This window comes from Cavia porcellus, unplaced genomic scaffold (assembly GCF_034190915.1).
Source record: "Cavia porcellus strain 051 isolate PalLab524CR breed Dunkin Hartley unplaced genomic scaffold, mCavPor4.1 scaffold_7, whole genome shotgun sequence".
Lineage (NCBI taxonomy): Eukaryota > Metazoa > Chordata > Mammalia > Rodentia > Caviidae > Cavia > Cavia porcellus.
The window spans coordinates 17,942,754-17,969,345 of NW_026947490.1; the positions used below are offsets into that span (position 1 = coordinate 17,942,754).

General features: G+C 39.6%; 2 pseudogenes; one reads left to right on the forward strand and one right to left on the reverse strand.

Annotated features, from left to right (window-relative positions):
• Window positions 1-16,207: 16,207 nt before the first annotated feature.
• On the reverse strand, window positions 16,208-17,093 carry LOC100734237 (DCN1-like protein 4; annotated as a pseudogene).
• A 481-nt stretch (window positions 17,094-17,574) lies between these two features.
• LOC100734518 (nexilin-like) lies at window positions 17,575-23,085 on the forward strand (annotated as a pseudogene).
• The last annotated feature ends 3,507 nt before the right edge of the window (window positions 23,086-26,592 follow it).

The following is a 26,592-nucleotide window of genomic DNA, read 5'->3' on the forward strand; positions in this document are numbered from 1 at the left end:
GCTCGAGACCATACTTGTAAGTGAAATAAATCAAACTCACCTGTATAAATACCGAATAGTTTCCCCAGTGTAAGAAACGATAAGAATACATGAAAGTACATGGTAATCATGATTCCCAGTCACACTAGTTTGAAGCCATATAATGTTTTCACTCATTACTTGGAATGGTTTTAATTTAGGTGGTTTTATTTTATAGTCTGTGATACTACAAATGACTATTTTGAAGAGAATAAGAGCGTAATAGCTAGCGCTGATTTAACATCATCCTGTTTTGAAGCCCCATCAAGTTGTTGTTCATTTGTTTCCATTGGTTCTAACATGTGGTACTTTATTATATCTTAATGTATGCAATAGTATAAGCAATTTTTTTTAGACAGATAATATAGAAATTGATGTTTGGTTTCTGCTAGCTGGTTCTAAATACCCTGCAATAATTTCATTCTCTTGAACGGTCTCACACTGTCTTGATAAATTTGATGCTAGAGTATACGAAGTTAGACTCAAATGTTTCAAGGAAGGAATCACTATGGTAACTACTATTAATGTCAAGCTATCTGGGGGTGAAACACAATGATGGTTAAATTTTTCGATTCTGACCGGTGTTGTTCTATTGATATGTTCTTTTTTTTTTTATCTCAGTCTCCCCCCTTTTTCTTTCCTTTTTTAAAAAAATTAATTTATTTCTTAGTATCTTTTAACTAAGGGAAAACTAAATTAAAAATAGTGCAATAGATTATAGTAATTTTTTTGTTTCCCTATTAACCTGATTTGAACCCCTGTAGTGTTCTCCACATCTTGTTCTTACTGATTTTATTATATTCTGTTTTGCTTAATAGTATCAAGTTTGAGGGTATAGGCAACCATTTGGAAGACAACCAGATATTCTATGATGCCCATTATTATTTGACTATTATCTTCTTTGGAATCCTGTAAGCTCTCCAATGTGGTTTTATTGGTCTTATGTACAGTTTTGTTTAATTCTTTTATACTAGCTGATATAGGCTACTCTTTTTAGGATAACAAGAGGCATAATGGTAACCATTGTTGATCACCTAGTAATCCCCCCCACTTTTTTTTTCCATTTTATGCTATGTCCATCCTCCTGATCTAAATGACTCTGTTTTGCTTTGTCACATTGGGTTTTTCTTTGGTCCGTCTTGTTTTGTTTTTTGTTTTTTGGCCTTTTTTTCAATCTTTTTTCTTTTCCTCTTCAAAGAAAAAGTTAAAAAAACTGTGGAATTAATGGAAACTAAAATGTGTGATTGTTAGTGTAAAAGAGAAGAAGGAAAGTGATCTCAAGGATATAACTGCAAGTTTATTTAAATGTGTAGGAAAGAGAACCATATTGCTGAGTTTTTCTTGGATCATTGAACAGAACCGACTGCAATCTCACTGTATTAATCTCCACTTTGTATGCTTTAATTTTGTAATCTGGACAGCTGTTTGTAAGATGACAATGTGTGATCTATTAAGTGGTGAACTCTTACTGTATGTTTTTTTCTCTTGAAATTCTGTGTTGCATCTAGCCTTTTACTGTCTTGCTTCGTTTAGTTTTGTTTTTCTCTTTAAATAAAAAAAAATGATGCTGGATAAACTGGCTCTACACATGCCCAGGATCACACCTGAATGCATATGTTTCACCTGCACTAAACTCAGATCAGAATGGATCATAGATCTTAATATTAAAACAGAAATGTTAAGTCGGTAGAGTAGGTAGGTAAAAATTCCTTTTTATTTCTGAAATCAAGCACAAATACTTTTTTATTTATTGAATATCATTTTATGCCAATTCCCCAAACCCTAAAACCAGTATGCTGTACTCAAGCTGGGTGGTGTAATAGTATTTTACTTAAGCTGGAAGTCACAGGACTTTTATGAATGTAATGCAAACACTGACGACACAAAGCATTCACAGTTGCAGGTTAGCTGCTGTTCATTTAACAGTAACCCCCAATAGGAGTTACTTTATGGAAAAAGCACCCTACATTTTGGTCTCATTTACAGATACCCAGCGTTTTCATTGGTCAGTGAGTTCTATACATTTATTATACAACTTATGAAAGAATAAAGGATAAAGCTTCCAGAGGTAACTTAGCAGGTGTACGAATAAAAATTGAGGACACAAACTAACATTTAAAACCTGTTATATACACTTCAAAAGCACTGTCAGAATGGGGACCGAGAGGCAACAGTCTGACTAGTTAGAGTTATAAAACCTTAATTCAAACTCATGCTTCCAAAAACAGGCCTGTCATGTGACAGTGGGCGTTTATGGAAAATTGAACAATGAAACTTCTGGCTTGAAAACTTACATTTCCTAAAACAGAGCATTGAAAAATGGGCCTCAACATGCAAGGCAAGGGCTGGGAATTTAGCTGAGTGGGGTAAGTGCCTGCCTGGGAAGTTTGAGGTTTTGAGTTTGATCCTGGTTACAAAACAAACAAACAAACAAACAAACAAACAACCATGCAAAGCAAGACAGGAGGTAAACACTGGTGCTAAAGCAAAACCAGAGGAAGGTGCCCTAATTTATTAGCCATTAACCCACAAATACGTGCTTGATAGATTGTTCAGTGCTGTGTAACTTAGGCAGCTTTTCAAGAAAAGATGACTCTCCTTTAAAAATATGTAAAGTACTTAGGGATTTAGCTCAGTGGTATAAGCGCCAGCCTGGCAAGTGTGAGGTCATGAGTTTGATCCCCGGTACAAAAAAATCAAATACAAAAACAATAAATATGCAAAGTAAAGAAAACCAGAGCAGGCAGTGTGCAAGCAGCCGTCACGGAGGCTTATTTTTCCAGTGAGTTCAGAGACTGTTTTCTCAGTATGCACCATCATCCCTCTGGAATGCTGACTTTCGCATCATGTGATAATCACAGAATTTTTTTTTAAATTTTATTTAAAAGGAAAAAGAGAAAAACACAAAACAAAACAAAGTGGTGTAAGGATACAAGTAATACAGAACTACAAAAAAAAAAAAAGTAAGAAATCACCAGTTAATAGATTACATATTATCATCGTAGAAATAGTTGCTCAAATCACAGTATCAATGAATACAAAGTGGACATTCAAACAGTGAGACTGCAAACAGTTGTGTTCAATGATCCAACCAAAAACATTAATATGGTCAGCTATTTAACACCCCTAAACACACTTGCTGTTGTATTCTTTAGAGCTCTTTTTTTCCCCCTATCTTTTTTACAACAAAATTTACACATTTTGGGTTTTATTACTCCTTAGTTCTTATTACTTTTTTTGGGGGGAGAAAATAAAGTCAAATATGGCAAAACAAAGCTGTCAGACAAAACCAAGGATAGACATAGCACATGATGTAAAACAGAGTACAAGGTTATCAACAATGGTTATCAACGATGTCTCTTGTTTCCTAAAAAGAATTATCTATCTCATTAGATATTATAAAGTTGAACAAAACAGTAGAGAATGAGACCAATAAAACTTAAGCATTGTAAACATTACAGGACTTCCAAAGGAGACAATAGTCAAACCAGAATGGGCATCTTGGTGAATTTTATTACCTTCAAAGTATCTTATTACTTTTTTTGGGGGAGAGAATAAAGTCAAATATGGCAAAACAAAGCTGTAAGTCAAAACCAAGGATAGACATAGCACATGATGTAAAACAGAGTACAAGGTTATCAACAATGGTTATCAACAATGTCTCTTGTTTCCTTAAAAAGAATTGTCTATCTCATTAGATATTATAAAGTTGAACAAAACAGTAGAGAACAAGACCAATAAAACGTAAGCATTTTAAACATTACAGGACTTCCAAAGGAGACAATAGTCAAACCAGAATGGGCATCTTAGTGAATCTTATTGCCTTCAAAGTAGTTGCCTATACCCTCAAACTTGCTACTATCATACAGAATGGAACAGAGTCTAATCAGTCAAAACAAGAATTGTGGGAGTATTACAGGACTTCAAAATAAGTTAATAGGAAATCAAAAAAAGTTACTATTATGTATCCTGCTAATTTTTAAAATTTTTCCCCTTAATTAAAACAAACATAAGAAATAACTAAATAATTTTTTTAAAGAATAAGGGAGAGATTGAGATAAAACAGGACATAACAATATAACAATACAGGTCAAAGCATGACTGTTTCAGCAACCTAGTGCTTCACCACCAAATAACCCGACTTAATAGTAGTTACCATAGTGTCTGTCTTTTTCCTTGAAATATTTGGATAAAACTTCATATACTATAGCTTCAAATGTTTCCATATCAAGAAGCCCAGAGGATTCGATCAAAATGGCGGCTTGCTAGGGGACCGAGCGAAGAGTCTCTCTGGAGAAATCATACTAGAAGCTAGAATATGACAACATGGAGAAGGCCAGACAAATCGATAGCGATTCTTATTAGCCAATACAGTGCAGCTGGAGGATTTAAAGTCGTGCCGAGACCGTGAATGCTGATAACGGGAGGCTGCAAATCCCGTGCCTTTAAATCAACAAACTGACCCATGGACCCTGCAGGAAAAGCTGTGTTGGCTTTTGGTGACTGTGGGAAACTGAGACCCGGGACTCCGAGTAGCAGCCAGGACTGCACTGCTGCACCAGAGGAGACCGTACAAGGCTCTGGAGTTCCAAAGCCAAACGCTGCACAGATTTCTGACCGCTCTGCACTGTGCCGGGAGTGCACACTGTGCACCATTCTGCGCTGTGCCGGGAGTGCGGGAAAGATGGGCGGCTTGGTGTGCGGTGGACCCGGGATGAGGACCTGCGCCGGACTCTGGTGAGTACTGGGAACCCCGTGGCTGCTGGGGTTCGCCAGAGAACATCTTGGAACTGGACAGTGCCTGCCACCACGGGGAAATCAATAACACAGAGTCTGGCGGCAGACATTTTAGTGTTGGGCAAAAACTACAGCTCGGTGACATCACCAGGTCCCCCTGTAGGGAGGGCTGGTGGAAGACATCTTGAAATTGGTCAGAGCCTGATTACGTGCTGGCTTCAGCTCCATACAGAGAACTAGAGGGAGACATCTTGAATTTGGGCAGATCTGCTGTTCTGGTGCTCCCTGTCATGGAGAGGTCTGGAAGAGAACAGCTGGGATTTGGGCAGAACCCTGTGCCATAGTGACATTAGTCAGCTGCTTCTGGTACAAAGAGAACTAGCAGGAGCTATGGGGCTAAACCAAGCCTCTGCTTGGGGCCCAAAAAGCAGATACAAAATAGTCACAACTCAGTGACATCAAGAAAGTACAGCCTAATTTATGGATTAACTGGCACAGAGGCTGGAGACTAGCCTGTACCGCCCCTGCAGCCCAGCCTACCCCAGATAACAGCAAATTGGGGAGGACAGCAAAAACTCAAGTCAGCACGCCTCTGAAAGGCCCTAAGCAATTCGGAGAGGGCCAGAGAACCCCAGGACAGTCTGAAAGAAACCAGAAATATGACAAGAGATAAAAAAAAAAATCCCCAGCTGCTCAACATGAGAAAATAAGTCCAGGAGAAGTAAACACTGAAGAGAACAAGCACAGTAACCATCCATTGCTCGACACAGCATCAGCCGAAATTAAAAAGTATCTACATGATCTCATAGAGGAATTTAAAGCTGTACTCCTGATCCAAGTGAGGCAAGATATAAAGAGATTAATTAAAGAAATGACAAGCCCCGCCCAAGAGAACACAGATGGAAGAACTGAGGAAAATCAGAAAAGAAAGAGAAACTTCTGAAGAAGAATTTAAACACAACTTAGAATACATGAAACAGATCCAAAGAGAATACCAGGAAACTAAAAACTCCACTGAACACTGGCAAAATGCCTTGACAGAAACAAAAGACAGCCTTCTGAAACTTGAAGAGAGATTTATGGCATATGATCGTGAAAGAAAAAGCCTCTTAAAAATAACAAGGAACCAGAAAGAAGCAATTAAAAAACTGGAGGATGACAAAAAGATACATAACTTAAGAATAAAGAATGTGAGTGAGGAAGCAGGAGCAATCAAAAATGAAATACAAAAAATATTCACAGATATATTAAAGCAAAATTTCCCATGTATAGCAAAAAGAAATGATATCCAGATAAAAGAGGCATACAGAACACCAGCTACCTACAACCCAAACAGATCTACGCCAAGACATATAATAATCAAGATTCCAGAAATCCACCAAAAGAACAGAATATTAAAAGCAGCCAAAGAAAAGATGCAGATTACCTACAATGGGAAAACTATCAAAATAACAGCAGACTTATCAACACAAACTCTTAAGTCAAGAAGGGAGTGGGGAGAAATATTCCAAGTCCTGAAAGAAAAAAATATGCAACCAAAGTTCATATACCCATCAAAACTCTCTCTCAAAATTAATGAAGAAATAAGATACTTTCAAGACAAGGAGGAACTGTGGGAGTTCGTGGCCACCAATCCAACCCTACAGAGAGTGCTGAAGGACATTACAGAGAAAGAGAGGAAGAGATACCAGAATTCCAGCAACAGTGGCAGAGAGGCCTCAGTGAATGGGGCAGACAATGGAATGAGGGAATAAGGTGGACGAATTATAGCAGAAAAGTGGAGTAGCAGACATGAGGCAGAGACAGTAAGCTATAGTCTTTAGTATAGACAGCTCTGAAACTATATTAAAAAAGGCAGAGGTCATTGTTAATGGTGTATAATGATTTAAAAGACACAGTAGTCCTATTGCCATATTTAGTTTGAATTTAATTTGTTCTGGTCTGTCCACTCATGTCAGATTTGAGGGCACAGACATCTTGAACCAAAAATAGCAGGTTATACCATGGTAACTATCCTTACTTTCCTATTAACTTAAGCTGAAATCCTATATTACTTACATTGTCTTACTATGACTGATCTTAATTGAATCTGAATCATAAGACTATGGGTTGGCCTTGGCTGATTTTATTTGAAATTGGTATGCTTGTTAGTATCAACCCTAAAAGTAGAGGCAACTACTCTGAGGATGACAAGATGTAAAGGATATCCATACTGGTATTAACTATTAACAGCCCTCAAATCCTACAATGCTGTCAAAGTTAAGTTTTTATACAAATAGGTGATACTATGTTTAAGTATAAAAAGCCAGTGTTGTGGACAAATCTATTGAAAATAACAAGAGAAAACATAGTAGCTACGAAAGATCATTTATATTGTAGTCTTATATGTCTTATCCATTGCATGTTTTCCTAGGAAATTGTTTTGCTGTCTTGCTATGACTTGGTTTTTCCTATAATACAGAGAGGATAGATATATAGGTAGAAATTCACACATGGATTTTTTTCTTTTAAATTATTTATGGGAACAGATTATATAATGCAAGATGTAAGGAACAGATACTCTGAGGAAGAGACGCTGAGAAACCCGAGGCTTATTTTGTAGCATTATAATATAAATTCTAGCAATCTATTGTTTGCTGATTAGAATGACATTGGACTGGTTTCTTGAGTTCAATTTCAGCATATGTAGAGATGGGGACAACTATCACAAAGAGAATGAGAGATGCAATGGTAGTTACTATTGTCTTCCCTAATTTGGAACTTGAGGACCTAAAAAGACTTCATCATCCTGTAATGATTTGATTAGTTCTATAATATGCAATAAGTATATAAAGTGGGTGAAGATAGGGACAACTATTTGTAAGAAACCAGAGACAGATAATGAAGATCTCCAGTGGACTTGCTTTGAAATCTGTATTTCTTTAAATTGTTTTTTTTTAAATGTTCTGTTCTGTTTTGATATGTTTAATCTTACCCTCTTTGAGATGTAAAACAAATGTGTAGGACTGATAACCATATTACTGAGCTTTTGTTCGATCATAGAGCAGAACGGTTTGTCAGGTCACTTTTTGAATGTCATTCTAAATACTTTAATTCTATAACCTGAACAGCTATTTCTAAGATTACAATGTGTAACTTATCAACCAGCAATTTCTTACTGTTTGTTTTTCTGTAATTTTGTATTATTTCTACCTTTTTTTTAATCTCCATGTATTTTTTTGTTTCCTTTTCTTTAAAAAAAAAAGAAGCCCAAAATAAAGCCTTTCCAATTAATAAGTGAAAACTTTATAAGGCTTCAAGGCCACATAATGGGGAATCATGATTACCACATATTTTTATATATTTGAATCATTACTTACATTAGGGAAACTATTTGGTATTCACACATGTGAGATTGATTTATTTCACTTATGAGTATGGTCTCAAGCTGCGCCCATTTATTGATAAATATCTCAATGTGATCCTTCTTTATAGCTGAATAATACTCCATTGTATAGAAATACCACAACTTTTTTATCCATTCCTCAGTTGATGAACACTTGGGTTGTTTCCAAGATCTGGCGATTACAAATTGTGCTGCTATAAACATAGGTGTACATATATCACTGTGGTATGATGCTTTCAGTTCTTCTGGGAATATGCCTAGAAGTGGAATAGCTGGAATAAATGGGACTTCCAATCCCAGCTTTTTGCGAAATCTCCAGACTGACCTCCACAAAGGCTGCACCAGTCTACACTCCTACCAACAGTGCAGGAGAGTTCCTTTTCCCCCACAGTTTCTTCAGCATTTGTTGTTGTTGGTTTTCTTGATCCTGGCCATTCTTTCAGGAGTGAGATGGTATCTCAGTGTGGTTTTAATTTGCATTTCTCTAATGACCAATGATGATGAACATTTTTTCATGTATTTATTTGCCATTTGCATTTCTTCATCTGAGAAGTATGTATTCATCTCAGATGCCCATTTTTGGATTGGATCTTTGAATTTTGGGGGTCTGAGTTTTTTTTTAAATTCTTTATATGTTTTAGACAAGAGTCCCTTGTCTGAGAGAGAGTTCACTAAAATCTTTTCCCAGTTTGTGGGTTTTCTTTTCACTATGCTGGAGATTTCTTTTGACATGCAGAAACTTTTCAGTAAGAAGTGGTCCCAGTTATTGATTCTGGGAAGTATTTCCTGTGCAGTTTGAGTCCTCTTCATGAATTCTCTACCTACTCCTATGTCTTCAAGGTTTCTACCCAATTTGTCTTCCAATAGATTTAGTGTTTCTGTTTTAATATTCAGATCTTTGACCCATTTAGATTTTAATTTAGTACCTGGTGATAGACATGGGTCTAGCTTTAGTTTTCGGCAAATGGAGAGCCAGTTTTTCCAGCACCATTTATTAAAGAGACTGTCGTTCTTCCAGTGAACCTGCTTGATTCCTTTATCAAAGATAAGGTGGTTGAGTGTGTTTGTACTTGTGGTTGTATCTCCTAATCTATTCCACTGATCTTCGGCTCTGTTTTGATTCCAATACCATGTTGATTTTACTACTGTTGCTTTGTAGTATAACTTCAAGTCAGGGATTGTGATGCCTCCTGCTTTGTCTTTGCTGCTTAGAATTGCCTTTGCGATTCTAGGTCTCTTCTGGTTCCAGATGAAATTTAGGAGTGATTTCTCTAGATCTATAAGTTATGTTGACAGTATTTTTATTGGGATTGCATTGAATCTGTATAACAGTTTTGGGAGAATGGCCATTTTCACAATGTTTGTTCTTCCTATCCATGAGCAAGGGATGTCTTTCCATTTTCTGAGATCATCTTCAATTTATTTTTTCAGTGTATTATAATTTTCACTGTATGTCTTTCACTTCTTTTGTAAGAGTAATTCCTAAATATTTCATTTTTTTTGCTTGCTAATGTGAATAGTCCAGTTTCTCTTATTTCCCTCTCTGTGATTTTGTTGTTTGTGTATAGGAATGCTATTGATTTCTGAGTATTGATTTTGTATCCAGCCACATACTGAATTTATTTATTGTATCTAAGAGTCTTTAATGGAGTTTAGGGGGTCTTCTATGTAGAGTATCATGTCATCTGCAAACAATGATAATTTAACTTCTTCTTTTCCTATCTTTATCCCTTTTATTTCTCTCTCTTGCCTAATTGCTCTGGCTAGTACTTCCAGTACTATATTAAATAGGAGTGGTGATAAAGGACATCCTTGTCTTGTGCCTGATTTTAAAGTAAAGGCTTTCAGTTTTTGGCCATTTAGTATGATGCTCGCTTTTGGTTTGTCATAAATGGCCTTTATTATATTGAGGTAAAGACCATGTATTCCAATTTTCTGTAAAGTTCTTATCATGAATGAATGTTGGACCTTATCGAAGGCTTTTTCTGCATCTATAGAAATGATCATGTGATTCTTATTTTTGGCTTTATTGATATGGTGGATTACATTTATTGATTTGCGTATGTTGAACCATCCTTGCATTCCTGGCATGAATCCCACTTGGTCATGGTGTATAATCTTCTTGATGATTTGCTGGATCCTATTTGCCAATATTTATTGAGGATCTTTGCATCTGTGTTCATTAGGGAGATCGGTCTATAGTTCTCCTTTATAGTTGGGTCTTTCTCAGGTTTTGGTACTAGAGTAATATTTGCTTCCAGGAATGACTTAGGAAGGATTGCTTCCCTTTAAATTTCATAGAGTTTGAGGAGTGTCAGCATTAGGTCCTCTTTGTATTTCTTGTAGAATTCTGCAGTGAATCCATCTGGGCCTGGGCTCTTCTTGGTGGGTAAGGACTTAATTACATTTTCAATTTCATTAACAGAGATTGGGTTATTCAACAGTTTTACATCCTCTTGATCTAGCTTTGGTACTTCATATGTTTCTAAGAATCTGTCTATTTCTTCTGTGTTATCAAACTTTTGAGAGTGGAAGTTTTCGAAATAGGTGTTGATGATCTTCTGTATTTCTATTGGGTCTGTAGTGATTTCACCTTTTTCATTTCTTATTGCATGAATTTGAGCTTTTTCTTCCCTTTTTTAAATAAGGTTGGCTAGGGGCTTATCGATTTTATTTATTCTTTCAAGGAACCAACTCTTTGATTTGTTGATTCTTTGTATTGTTTTCTTAGTCTCTATTGCATTTATTTCTGCTCTGATTTTTATAATTTCCTCTCTTCTTTTGGCTTTGGACTTGACTTGCTCTTCTTTTTCTAGCTGTTTGAGGTGTAGCATCAAGTTATTTATTTGTATTTGTTCTGTTTTCCTGATGTGGGAACTCAGTGCAATAAATTTTCCTCTCAGGACGGCTTTCATTGCATCCCACAAATTCCGGTAAGTTGTATCTGCATTTTCATTTTCTTTTAGGTATTGTTTAATTTTTTCTTTAATTTCTTCTGTGACCCACTGATTACTCAAGAGTGTGTTATTAAGTTTCCATGTGTTTGCGGGATTTTTGCAGTATCTTTTATCATTAATTTCTAATTTCATAGTGCTATGTTCGATAACATGCAAGGGATGATTTCAACTCTTTTGCATTTGTTTCAATATGTTCTGTGAGCTAATGTATGGTCTATTTTAGAGAATGATCTATGTACTGCTGAGAAGAATGTGTATTCTGATGTTGTTGGGTGGAACATTCTGTATATGTCTATCAAATCTATTTGTTCGCAGGTATGATTCAGTTCTGTTATTTCTTTGCTCATTTTCTGTCTGGTTGATTTGTCCCTTGGTGTCAATGGTGTATTAAGGTCTCCTGTTACAATTGTGTTACTGATAATTTGAGTTTTCATTTCTGTTAATAATTGTTTTATGTAACTGGGTGCTCTGGAGTTTGGTGCATATATATTTAAGATAGTTATCTCTTCCTCTTGGAGTTTTCCCCTTAGGGGTATGTAGTGACCTTCTTTGTCCTTTATGGTCATTATTGGTTTAAAGTTCACGTTGTCTGCAAACAGAATGGCTACTCCTGCTTTTTTTTGGATTCCTGCTGCATGAAGTATTGTTTTCCATCGTTTGACTTTCAGTCTGTGAGTATCCTGGGTTAGATGGGTTTCCTGTAAATAGCATCTGGTTGGGTTTTGTTTCTTGATCTATTCTGCTAGTCTGTTTCTCTTGATTGGTGCATTGAGACCATTTACATTAATGGTTATTACTTTAAATGCTGGTTTATTGTTGGCATGTTATCTCTCTGCTGTTGCATCTTTATCTTTCTGTTCTGTTTAATTATTTGCTTTGCTTAGTGGTTTTTTTCTTTGTGTATCTAAACTGTCTTTCAATATTCTTTGCAGGGTTGGTTTGGTGTTCATGAAGTTCTTCAGCTGTTCTTTGTCATGGAAGTATCGTATTTCACCATCAATTTTGAATGATAGTTTTGCAGGATATATCAGTTGGAAGTCATTTTGCTTTAGGATCTGGAATACTTCACTCCATTCTCTTCTTGACTTTATTGTTTGTGCTGAGAAATCTGCTGTGATTGTGATAGGTTTTCCTTTATAAGTGATCTGTCTTTTCTCTCTGACAGCTTTCAATAATCTATTCTTGTGTTGGATTTCTGGGATGGTGATTATTATATGTCTGGGTGTAGTTTTATTTTGGTTATGACTATTTGGAGTTCTATATGCTTCACTTATCCTGATGTCGGTTTCTGATCTCATGCTTGGGAAATTTTCAGCTATTACTTCTCTGAATATCCTCTTGACATCCTTTATGTTGTCTCCTTCTTTTTCATTAATCCCTATCATTCTTATGTTATTTTTCTTTGCATCATCTTGCAGTTGTTGAATTGTTGTTTCCTGATTCCTTGTTATTTTTAAAAGATCTTTCCTTTCCTGTTCACTAGCTGCAATCCTGTCTTCAAGGTCTGAAATTCTATCTTCACTTTCATTAAGGTGGTTTTTACAACTTTCAGTGGAGTTTTTTATTTCCTGTATATCTCTGTGCATCTGCATTATGTATTCTGTTTGCTTCTTATATTGCTCGTCTAGGGATTCTATCTTTTTGTTTAGTTCCTCCAAATTTTTATCTGTGTTTTCTTTAGATATATTCAGAATCTCTTTCATTTCTTTTATCATTTCTTCTTTTACCTGGGAGATTATTTCGAGTTTGAATTTCTTTTAAGCTTCCTGGAGTTACTTGTTAATTTTAGTAGCTATTGTGTCCCATATTTGAGGTGAATGGCATATATTTTCTTCTATATACATTGCTCGTAGGGTTTCTTGAGATGGGCTCGAGGTTTGAGGTTGTAATTTGGTCTTTTGTTCTGTCATTTTCCTATATTTCTGTGTTTCAAGTGTTATTTGAAAGCTTCTTCAGGACCTGTTGGAAATCCACTTCTATTTTTGCAGCTACTGAGACTCTGGCACCACGCTACCCCAAGCCACTGGGCCTGCAGAACCAATGGCCCTCCTCTGCCTGTTCAGAACTCTGTAGTTCCAGACAAGCTGGGCCTCAGGTACACTGTGTGCCCGCCTGCCCCTTGGAAGCTCCATAGCTCTCCAATCGCAGCCGGGATGTGGAGGTGGATGTACAAGCCTCAAACCCACCTCTCCACCTCACTGCACCTGGAAGCCTGGAGGGACCCAAACAGTCTGGGCTGGGCAGAGTGCGCTGAGCTCTCACCACAGGCTGCAGGGCCTCTGGAACCCGCGATGCTCAACCGCCCGCCGAGACATGCACAGTCCTCTAGACACACAGGGAGGCCGATGCAGGCACCCCAGATCCGCCCAGCCCCTCCTCTACACACTGATGGCTAGGTGGGGGAGGCCCAAACAGGCTGGGCTCGGGGGATAGTGTGGGCCCGCCCACCCGCTGGAAGCTTAGCAGTTCTCCAAGTGCAGCTGGGATGCGGAGGCAGATGTAGAGGCCTCAAACCCACTTCTCCACTTCACTGCACCTGGACGCCTGGAGAGTCTGGAACAGTCTGGGATTTGGGAAGAGTGTGCTGAGCACTCACCACAGGCCGCGGTGCCTCAGGAAACTGCGATCCCTCCCTGCTTGCTGAGATATCCACAGTCCTCCAGACACACGGGGAGGCTGATCTAGGCGCCCCAGATCCGCCCAGCCCCTCCTCTGCACACTCACAGAATTGTTTTTACTTGGGTTTTCTCTTATCAAAACATTCAGTGTGGATGAAATGTACCACCTCTCTCTTGTAACAATCTTTTTACTTTGGGATTAACTGTGTTTCATGTTTAAAAAATTCTGTAGATTCTAACACTGAAAAGAATTTTATCTATGATTTACATTTCTTTAGTAAAGCAGAGGTTGATCAGATTTAAGCCTTGCTGCCTTTAAAGTGTGACATTTAAACATTTCACTGGGGCACATGTGAAAATAATCCGGTTCTGCACAGATCCAAACCTGACAGTGGCCAGCCCCACCGTAATGACAAGCATGTCCTGGGCCACCTTTCAGTGAGGCAGTCTGGATTGCCATTGTATACTACTGACATTTCCTTTTCTTTCCTGATATTAATTTATGTAAACTGATATAAATTTGTAAGGTGAAAAGTGAATCTAAAAACAAAGAATAGCTAAGTGTGCTTATTCACTATTGTTTTTAAACTTCTGTTTTATTTCACAGCAAACCAAGCCTTATTGTTTAGAGGAAAAAGGAAATAGTTGCATTCCACTATGTCAGGGCTTTGAATAGGTATTTAGTCAAAGCGGTACACACTGTGTGCATAGAATTTCTGTATTCAGTGATTCAGTTAAGGAAATATAATGTGAAAATCAGAACACAATTTGCAAAGACGCTGTAAAACAATGGTCAAGAGCGGCACTGTCTGTGTGCTTTACTCATTTGCCATCTCTTAAAGGTTCACCTTGAATCTAAAAACATGTGGGCCAATAATCCAGATCACTTCATGCTCAAGCGTGGATAATGCCCACACCCACAGCAGCTCTTTGCTCAAATGCCCCTCAGCTCTATCTTTGGTGCACTCACCGGACTTTTGGATGTATGTTCACAAAACGTTAGAGCTCAGGTTAGTCATGCAAGAGCCCCAGACAGGTGGGGTGGAAACATACGACCTATGCATTTTCTCAAGGCAAAAAGAAGACATAAAACACAAATCTAAACACATCATCTTTGTTTCCTCATAAATAATGCCTGTCACTCCTCTGTATGACCCAGGTAATGACCCAGGTAATGACAAGTGGCCCCTCCAGGGAGGTCCTAGAGTGTGACAAGGGTTAGCTTGCAATAAACACATTGCCAGGAGAAGCCTAGCATGAAATAACCAAACCAAAGCAAAACAGAACACCTCTTGCTTATAGTTTCTTTAAAAAGAACTCAAAAATTAGATGCTGTGCAATATAACTAAAACATTCAAGCTACAATTAGCAGTGCTCTGTGGTTGTAAATTCCCAGGAAGCCAGTATGTTTTTGTGGAAGCAGCAAAATGAACTTTAGTCAAAGCGGCATAAAGAGCATCAGCAGACCACTAGATGGAGGAATTCAAAAGGACAATAAAGGAAGAAACATTAAAGTTGATGAGAATTTAAACTTGGAATTTTAAAAAAGCTACAATTTCAATTTGTTCATTTGTACCTAGATTCAAGTTACTACAGTTTCAACTTTTAAAGAAACTGAATCTGGCACGGTGAAACTCACTGGTGTCGTGTGACATGGTCAATAATTACAACCTCCACCATCTCAGAATGCTGATATTATCAAGTAAAACAAGTGATATTTGGCATGAGCTGCTCACGGAAAAGTTATTACTCCTGCCGCCTCTTCCAGAAACTGGCCTCTTTTATACAGTGAGATTTATTCTGACAACATTTGCTCCCATTTGTCTTCTTTTCTGAAATGCTACATTTGAGACCAAATAAAATATAACTGGTTCATTTGAAAAAAGGGACTAGAAACACAATACAGAATTACTTTTTTTTTTTTTTACACTTTTTTTTTCTTTTTTCTTTTTATCGGTACCAGGGATGGAACTCACGACTGCCTGCTTGCAAGGCAGGTGCTTATGCCGCTGAGCTAAATCCCCAGCCCCTAACACAGAATTACTTTTACAAAACATTTCTGCACAAATTGTCCCTAGGTGAAGAAGCTTTTTTTTTTTTTTTGTCTTTTCCAGTACCGGGGATCAAACTCATGACTGCCTGCTTGCCAGGCAGGCACTTATGCCGCTGAGCTAAATCCCCAGCCCCAGTGAAGAAGCTTTTTATCCATATGTATAAAATTTAAGCAGCAATATATACATAATCATAGTAAGGGCGCTGGCAAATTCACCAAGCTGTAGTGTAAATACAAACTTCCTGGAAAGCAGTCTTCCAAGAGAACAATGCCACACAGCAAGCAGAGCTGGCCCTTTCAACAACAAACACCAAAACATCACTGCAAAACAGAGCCAGTGCGAGAAAAAGAGCTTGAACTTTGACAGAAACAGCAGTTTATGGTTGATGGGTTACATAACTGTGGTAACAGTGACTCTCTTGCTGCCACGCATGGAGTCCTAGCACATCTGTTTATCTTTATACTGATCCACAAACTCCTCCAAAAAGACTGGCCGAGCTCCATCTTCATTGCAGTTGCTGAGGTCAAGATTAATTGGTTTGCTGAATCCAAGCACATTGCACCACTGGTCTTTGTTAATCACTTTATGTTTTGATTGCTCTAAGAATTGATGAAAAACTGGAAAAAAGGGGCCAGATTTATCCTAACAACAGTCCCAGTATGCACTTGGTAGACTTTGTGTCTAGGCTGCTCTGGTCCTTTTCCTGTGCAAAGTCAAATGCATGTCTATAAATAAGCTTAAAGTCTGTACAATCATTTAATAGTGGTCTCAAGCAATCCAAAGAATTTCTGAGTTTTTCTGTTGAATTATGTTGTAAAGAAGTCATTCCTGTTAACCATTCTTGTAGGGTAAAATAACCCATGTTTTGTGAATCTGGTTTCCAAGTTAGGACAAGCATAACTACATCCTCAGATTCTACACCAGCATCTTCACATAATTTCTCCATTCCTTCGGGACCTACAACATCCTCAGTAGAGGATGAACCTGCATATTCATAGAACCACCTAAGCCTAGGCTTCCTTGAGAAGGCCTCTTCTTCAGTCTCCATTCTAACTGAATCAGTATTTTCTACATGCTATCATGTCTACTCTTTTTGCCTGATGAGTCCTCTCCAGAGGCAGGTCTTCTCTTTTTCCTTTGGGTATCACTTTACTAAAGCAGCCCAAAGACCTGCAAGACTGTAGGCTTCCTGTTTGGTGATCCTCTTGGCCAATGTCCTCGGTTAGATTTAGCTTATTAAGGGTGTGGTAGATCTTATGAAGATTTGCAGTGCTGAGAGATGAGAGTTCAGCTCAAAGTTGACAGCTGCAGCATCCAAGTGCATTTCCGGGCAGCTCACTGGCAGCAGATTGTGGGATCCCCGTGATCCTCCCAAGGACTCACTGCTCCTCTGCTGGGATCTGAGGAGCCCCCACCACATACGTGGGCCTTCCTATCTCTAAGGAAGGGAAAACTCTTGAAGACACTGGTGTAGGTACAGACTTTATGAACAAAACTCTGATGGCACAGGAACTATCACAAAGAAACAACAACTGGGATCTCTCCCTCCTGAAGAGCTTTTGCACAGCAAGAGAAACCACCAGCAGAGTGAAGAGGCAACCACAGCGTGGGAGAAAATGTTTGCCAGCTGTTCCTCAGACAAAGGATTGAGAACATATAAAGAACTCAAAGAAGTCAGTCCTCTCAGATTTAAAGACCCAGTCCAAAAATGGACATCTGAGATGAGCACACACTTCTCAGATGAAGAAATACAAGCAGCAAATAAATATGTGAAAAAATGTTCAACATTACTGGTCATTGGAGACATGCGAATTAAAATACTGAGGAGTAGCTACGTGGTGTGGGGTCTCCGGCCAGCTGCAGTGGCCTGGAGCGAGGTTTCTCCCGCACCCAAGCTCTATGACCCTGCACACCAAGGTGCAGCTGGGCTGGCATGAAGCTCCAGCGGGAGGCTTCAGGGAGCTAACAGATACCTCAGTTTTCAGCAGCCTCCTGCTTACTTGGGATGCAGAGTGCGCTCTGTGGGTCACACAGGCAGACCTTCACTCCTAGGAGAAGGCTGCAAGTTCAGGAACCGGGAGGTGACATCTCAGGTGCCTGCCTGCTGGCCAGATACCACGGCAGGGAGCTGGATAATGCAGGGAGCTGGATAATTTGATTTTGCATCAAATTGAACTCCTGACCTCAGGCTTGCCAGGCAGGCGCTGTGCTGCTGAGCTGTATCCCTGGCCCTTGCCGAGCCTTTTACCTTGGTGCAGAAATACACAAAGCATCAACTGAAAACCACACAGAGCAAACGTGAATGATATTTCCCAAAAGGCTGAGATTGAGGACAAGCTTGCTTCTGACGAGGAGGAAGAAGTATCTTCTAAATTAGAAAAGGCTTTTTTCCCAAAGCTACCAGATACTTATAAAGGAAAATTTGCTGAAATGGAGAAACAACAAGAGGAACAAAGGAACAGAACAGAGGAGGAACGGAGACGCAGAATCAAGCAGGATATGCTAGAAAAGAGAAAAATACAGCGTGAATTAGCAAAAAGGGCTGAGTGGATGATGGCATGGAAAGCCAGACAAGAAAAGAATCACTGTTTCCTGGAAACCTGGAAGTGACCTTTGACGACTTGGAGGGATGAAGAGCAGAGAACCGACAGAAGCAAGCAGAAGAGGAAGCCAGACAGCGTTTGGAAGAAGAGAAACGAGAAACAAAGAGACAGGCGGCAGATGGAAGGAACGGAGGAAAACCAAGAGCAGAACAGAACGTTAGAGAGCACCGCCCGGGACACTCAGACTCAGCTTTGAGGAAATGGAAAGATGATGGAGAGAAGAGGAGGAAGGAAAGCAGAAGAGGAGGCCAGGAGGAGAACAGGGGAAGGAGAGGGCGTCACAGAGGCGGGGAGGAGCTTGCTAGTAGAGGATGGCTCCCCAGAGATGCGTAGATCAATCTCTAGGAATCTCTGACGCCGGAAAACTGGAAATTAATTGGGAAGGATTATTAAAGCAAAAAGTGGAGGAAAAAATGACGAATAGAAGAGGAATGGAAGCATAAGCTAGAAATGGGAAAACAGGAATTTGAGGAACTGAGAAAGAGGAGGAAAGGGAGACTTTTGAACTCAGCAGGGAATAGAAAGAATTAATCAAATTAAGGAGAAGTGGTTCTATTCAAGCTGAAAACCCAAAAAGCAAGCTTCTTTAAATTGGACGATTGTGAAATACAGAGAAAGACAGGAGAGGGCGAGTGAGGAGGAGAGCGACTGACCTTGAAATTAAAGAGCCAGGAGTGGACACTCCCAGAGGACGAAGATGCTGATGCCAAGCCTGCAGAAATCAGGGAGGCTGTTTACTCACAAAGTGAACATGAAAGCTGGATTTGAACGGAGGCTAAGGCGGGACAAGAAAGAGAACGGGGAGAATCCGAGAACCAAAGTTACCAAGAGCGCAGTTTGAACAAGAAAAAATCCACACAGCATTACAAAAGAAAAGAGACGAGCAAAAAGGTCGAGGCAGAACAATTACAAGTTCAAGAGCAGCGTAGCCTACATCATGTGTTCTCAACTATGTAGCAAGGCCCTGTCTCAGAAAATCAAAGATAAATAATAGTGCTCAGCTCTCATTATTGAAAATTTTCCTCAGGAAAAAAATTCTCACTGGGAGAAAACAATATACCCACAATAACCTGGGTGTGGTAGCACACACCTGTAATCCCATCACTCTGGGAGGCTGAGGTAGCATGAGTGCAAGTTCCTGCCCAGCCTGGGCAATTTAGCAAGGCCCTATTTCAAAAAATAGAATTGGAATCCAGGTGTGGTGGCACTTGCCTGTAATGCCAGCCCTCGGGAGGCTGAGGCAGGAGTATCACCTGGACTTGGAGGTCAGCCTGGTGTACAGTTCAAGATCAGCTTGCACTATATAGCCAGACCCTGTCCAAACAACCTCAACAACAACAACAAACAACAGAGACTTGGAGATGTAGCTCTATGTGCAGGCCCTGGGTTTAAACTGCAGTACCATAGAAACAAAATCAAACCACAAGAATCTCAGATCATTGAAGAGGCTAAGGCAGGAAGATTGCAAGTTCAAGAACAGCCTTTTCGACACGATGAGACTCTCTGTCCCTGTGCCCCACAAATTGTAATGCCTATTATGAAAAGAAAAGTATTCTATTCTAGGATTGTTGTAAAGGGGTTCCATAAACTACTCAGAGTAACCTGATAACAGGATTAGGTTCTTTATTCTCACTTTCCTGAGACTCACAGCAGTTCCCTGACTTGCCAGAGTTGTACAGTGGTGGGAAAGCCAGGATTTAAATCTGGACTGAGTGTTGAGTCCTTGTTTTAACGACCTCACTCTCCACTGGCCTGCTTTAAAGACACAGCAGTGCCAAGTCGTATGTGGTCAGGCAGATTTCTTGCTTGCAGGTTAGTCAGAGGGGCTGTTGATCATAAGGTGGGAGAAACTAGAGAGGAAACCGGGGCTGAGGGGGTAGTTGAAACTAATCTCAGTTGGACAGTCCTTGGAAATGGAATATATTTGTATGTCAGACAGTGCAGGCAGTCCAGATGAACACGGTCAGACTGAGTCAGGTCAGACTGTCGCTAGATTGTGGTGGACGTGGTCAGTCAAGGCTGAATCTGATGGTCTAACTGTGTGGTGGGCTGGGTGAGCACATCTGCTCTTAACAGAGTATCAGACTATTGATCTTTGACTTTTCAGTCACGCTAAAGGTCTCCGTGAGTCCCTTCACTTCATCCTTCCTTTAAAACAAAAATGGAAAGATATCAAAATTCACATATCAAAAATCTGGGCTTTTTGGGTGGGACAGGGCTGGAGGTGGGATCCAGAACCTCACACATCCTATGCAAGTGTTTTTTTTTTTTTTTTTTTTATTGAACTACATTTCCAGGCCTTTTTATTGATTTCTTAAAATATTTTTTCTTCTGAAACAGGGTCTCTCTTAAGGAGACCCAACTTAAGTTGCCCCATGAGCTCTTAAACTTGGGATCCTCTGCCTCCAGCCTCCTAAGGGGCTAGGATTACAGACACATGCGATTTTAACTAGCAAAAGTCACCATTTAAAAAACATTTAAGCCTTTTGTGGTGCTGGGATTCAAACCAGGGTCTTGCACATACTGGGTAGGTGATGTAACACTGAGTCACACCCCCAGCTCTAAATTTGTCACTTAAACCAAGTGTGGTGGGCACAGACCTATAATGCAGGGAGGCTGAACCAGGAGGATTGTCATGAGTCTGAGGCCAAACTGAGCTAATAGTGAGTTCAAGGCCAGCCTGAACTACAGAGTGAGACTATGGAGTGAGAGTCTCAAAAATTCAAATAAATAAATTTATCATTTCAGTGAGAGTCAGTGATGTTTCACACATCCACAGAGCTGTACAACAATCAACAGTACTTAGTTGGTGAACTTGTCCACTTCCCCAAAAGAAATCCTAAAGCCTTCACCATTTACTCCCCATTCCTCCTTCTCCTTGCCCGAGTCCCTGGTAACCTGCTATCTGGCTATTGGTTTGCCCATTCTGGACATTTTCTATCAATTGGACTGTATAATCCATCCATCCACCAGCCTTCTCCAACCTGAGTGATGTAATCATAAATCAAAACTTTCCTGTTATAGCACACATATATATTATTGCACAATTAAAATGAATAATAAGTGAAAAAACTCTCACCTTACCTTGAGATCACAGCAAGCCCTAGGCTGAGAAAAGTGAGGTAATCATCTCGGAATCAACATTTAAAGAGAAATGTGAATTCGATAAACAAAATACAGGGCTGGGCTTTGGTGGCACACAGATATACTCCCACAGTTTGTCAGGCTAAGGCAGAAGGATTGCTACGAATTCAAGGCAACCTGAGTTCAAAACCAGCCCAGGGACTGGCAATATAGCTCAGTGGCACAGGTGCCTGCCTGACAAGTGCAAGTTCATTACCTTGATTCCTGGTATCCCCCCCCAAAAAACCAAGTAAATAAACTACCTTTTGTTTTTTAAAGGACCATCCTAAACAACATAGTAAGACCTTGTCTCAGAAAATAAAAAACAGAAGGTGCATATTTCAATGTTGGTTTTTTCAGTATCAATACTATTGATGGAAAAAAGTCTCTAATGAATGTCTTTTAGCCTCAGGCTCTAACAGAGCTCAGCATAGATCTGTTTATGATGAACTCTGTCTCTACTGAAAAATTTAATCATAGATATTTTTATTCATTTAGATTTGCTTTACTTTGTGTTTTTGCTTTTGTTTTCTTGTTTTTTGAGGCAGAGTCTCTCTATGTACTTCTGGGGGCCTTGCACTGACTCTGAAGCCCAGGCTGCCTCAGACTCATGACAGCCCTCCAGCCTCAGCCTCCCAAATGCTGAGATTATAGATGTGCACCACCACTCTGTGTTTACTTTGATTTATTTAAGTACCATGTTAGGCTGGTGAGGCAGCTTGCCGCCTTCTGCACAGCTCTTGAAACTCCAGAGTTAGGGGTAGCGTCAATATACAGAAAGCTGAGGTCCGGGGGAGCCCTCTCTCCTGATGGGACAAAGGAACTGCCCAGCACCTGTAGCAGGTTTATTTCTACAATCAGCGTAAGAATAAGTTCACAGAGAGTTTAAGGGGAACGTAGGACCTGGGAGGGGATGAATATCTAATCTTCAGTAGAACAGCGAGCCTTGGTGGCTTCATGAAGAATGAAAGGAAACTGTGTTTTCTGACTCTCTGAGTCACTGTGCATCAGTTTTTTAGCTGTGCACACTTCTCACGGGGCCTTGCCAAACTCAGGAGAAGCAGTGGCCTTGTCCTAGATAGGCTGGATGTGGAAATCTTCACACCAACAGTAGCTCACTGGTAGAGCACTGTGCTGGTACACAGCAGACCCTGGGTTATATCCTGAGAAGTGCCTAAAAAAACAAAAGTAAAATGCTACCTTAAAATGTTGCTTATCTTGAGTACTGAGATTCTGTTACCCTTACAGTGTAGATTCCAGGTGAAAATTCATTTACTGGACACCAGGCAGGAATAAACTGCCCCCTCTCCCTCTCACAGGAGCCTGTGCCCCAGGCTGCCTGGATCCTGTGGCAGTTGCCTGGACAATGTTTCCTCCCCATTCTGCCTTCAGCTTGTGAGCAGCTCCGAGCAGGACAGTAGCTCCCACTCCCCTCAGAATCCCCACAGTGCTGACCAGCAGCTTACCACATCCCCTGAGGAGGGCGATGGTGAAGTAGTGGTGGCCCTCACACAGGCCAGGCTGGCCCAGAAGTGGAGGATGTTCTCTCTCATGGGCACCTGGCTAGTGGCCATGTCCAGCTGCCAGTAGACCATTCCCACTTGCAAGAAGGAAACACCGGCAGAGCCAGGACAGGCTGCATAGTAAAAAAGCCCTTTCTTCCAGGCAGCAGCCCTGCTGAAGGCCCTTCCGGGATCCAGCATCCATGCCAAGCAACCTCTCATGCTGCCAGTGTCAGGGTTAACTGGGGGTGACACACTTGCAATTAGGATGGTTTCTAAACTAAACTGCAAATGGAATTAATATCTGAAATCCTGACACCTGCCAAGAAGAGGCAAGTCTTGGCTAGGGTGGGCACAGCACCTGGGTGACAGACAAGCTGCCAACATGAAAATCCTCCTCCTTGCTCCCAGGATGGGGATCATTACACTCCAGAGCCCAATTCCAAAGCAGAGGGCAGAGACCAGAAGGCTGTGGAATTGCCTCAGGGTCACGGCATTTGCCCACCACACCCACACTGAGTCTTCCCTGGACACAGGCCCTGCTGGAGGGGAGCAGCAACAGGGCCCTCAGGCACATACAGGGGCACAAGGCTCTACCTTGTACCAAACCTGTGACCCCAGTCTCTGTGCGCTGGCATTCAGCCCATTTGGGCACAAGTGTAATGTGTGAACACATTTACAAAATAGAAGCCTACTGGCATTTCATGAATTTAGAGAGCAATTAGAGGTTTCTGACCAAGTTTTGATTGTTTCTAAAGAATTCAACTGACCTTGAAAGTATCTAAAGCCCGGCTGCATAGCTCTGATAAACAATAAGTCAGAATAACTGTCTCTGTGTTAAGACACTCTGAGCTAGTCAAGGACACCTTTAACTATGCTCAGCCTGTAAGGGTCCCTCCCCTTGGTCCTACAGTGTTTTTATATTATGATAAACAATTCCTTGTTTCAAGAAATCCATTCAGCACTAGCCTCCCTGTCAGGATCTGACTCATTGCCTGTAACCAATTATGTAACATTTTGTCACTTTCTTTGCACTTCCCACTTCTTTTTGTTTATTTTAATAAAGATTAAGATAAAAGAGGAAATAACAAAACAGATAAGAATAGAACAATTTAAGCAACATAGTGTTTCACCACAAGACAACCCGATGTAACAGTAACTACCATAGTGTCTATTTCCTTGAAATAATTCAGTATACCTTCATACACAATAGTATCAAACATAACAAGACCATTGAGGAGAATGAAAGTATTACAGGGTATTCAGAACCAACTAACAGAAAATGAACAATGGTTTCTATATTATCTCCTTGTCCATAAAATATTTTGTTCATACTATCACATGCAATAAAATCCAATAAGATACAACATGATTAAACCTATGGAGACAGAAGAACGAAAGCTTGGTGGGACTTCAAAACAAGATATTAAATCATCACTAGCTATTATAATGTCTTGTTTTCTTCAAAATAGCTGTTCATGCCATCACAGACAATAAAATCAAACAACTCTGAATAAAACCATTCCAACTAATGAGTGAAAACATGATAAGTCTTCAAAACAATATAATGGGGAATCATAATTACCACATACTTTTATGTATTCTTACCATTTCTTACACTAAGGAAACCATTCGGTATTTATACATGTGAGTTTGATTTATTTCACTTATGAGTATAGTCTCAAGCTGCGTCCATTTATTTATAAATATCTCAATGTGATCATCCTTTATAGCTGAATAGTAGTTCACTTGTATAAAAATACCACATCTCTTTTATCCATTCCTCAGTTGATGGATGCTTAGGTTGTTTCCAAGATCTGGCGATTACAAATTGTGCTGCTATAAACATGGGTGCATAAATATCACTGTGATATGATGTTTTCAGTTCTTCTGGGAATATGCCTTACAAGTGGAATAGCTGGAACACATAGGACTTCCAATCCCAGATATTTGAGAAATCTCCAGACTGCCCTCCACAATGGTTGCACCAGTCTACACTCCCATCAACAGTGCAGGAGGGTTCCTTTTCCCTCACAGACACTCCAGCATTTGTTGTCGGTAGTTTTCTTGATCCTGGCCATTCTTTCAGGAATGAGATGAAATCTCAGTGTGGTTTTAATTTGCATTTCTCTAATGACTAATGATGATGAACATTTTTTCATATATTTATTTGCCATTTGTATTTCTTCATCTGAGAAGTGTGTGTTCATCTCAGATGCCTATTTTTGGATTGGTTTTTTTGAATTTTGGGGGTCTGATTTTTAAAAAATTCTTTATATGTTTTAGACAAAAGTCCTTTGTCTGAAGGACAGTTCACTAAGTTTTTTTCCCAGTTTGTGGGTTTTCTTTTCACTACGCTGGAGATTTCTTTTGACGTGCAGAAACTTTTTAATAAGATGTGACCCCAGTTATTGATTTTGGGAAGTATTTCCTGTGTTCATGAATTCTCTACCTACTCCTATATCTTTAAGGTTTTCACCCTATTTGCCTTCCAATAGATTTAGTGTTTCTGTTTTAATATTTAGATCTTTGATCCATTTAGATTTTAATTTAGTACATGGCAATAGGCTTGGGTCTAGTTTTAATTTTTGGCATATGGAGAGCCAGTTTTTTTTTTCATTTTTCTTTTTTTTATTGGTACCAGGGATCGAACTCATGACTGCCTGCTTGCAAGGCAGATGCTTATGCCGCTGAGCTAAATCCCCAGCCTCTGAGAGCCAGTTTTTTCAACACCATTTATTAAAGAGACTGTTGTCTTCCAGTGAACATGTTTGGCCCCTTTATCAAAGATAAGATAGTTGAGTATGTTTGTAGTTGTGGTTATATCTCCTAATCTATTCCATTGATCTTCAGCTCTGTTTTTATTCCAGTACCATGTTGATTTTATTACAGTTGCTTTGTAGTATAACTTAAAGTCAGGGATTGTGATGCCTCCTGCCTTGTCTTTGTTGCTTAGAACTGTCTTTTCTATTCTAGGTCTTTTCTGGTACCAGATGAATTTTAGGAGTGATTTCTGTATATCTGTGAGGCACATTGATGGTTTTTTTTATTTTGCTTTTTTTTTTTGTGGTATCAGGGATTGAACTCATGACCTCACACTTGCCAGGGAGGCACTTATGCCACTGAGCTAAATTCCTGGCCCCGTTGATGGTATTTTTATTGGGATTGCATTGAATCTGTATAACATTTTTGGGAGAATGGCCATTTTCACAACATTTATTCTTCCTATCCATGAGCAAAGGATGTCTTTCCACTTTTTGAGATCTTCTTCAATTTCTTTTTTCAGTGTATTATAATTTTCCCTATATAGATCTTTCACTTTCTTGAGAATAATTCCTAAATATTTCATTTTTTTGGTTGCTAGTGTGACAGGTGTGGCTTCTTTTATTTCTCTCTCTGTGACTTTGTTGTTAGTGTATAGGAATGCTATTGATTTTTTTTGTCTTTTCCCTTTTTATTGGTACTGGGGATCGAACTCACGACTGCCTGCTTGCAAGGCAGGTGCTTATACCGCTGAGCTAAATCCCCAGCCCCTTGCTATTGATTTTTGAGTATTGATTTTGTATCCAGCTACATTGCTGAATTTATTTATTAT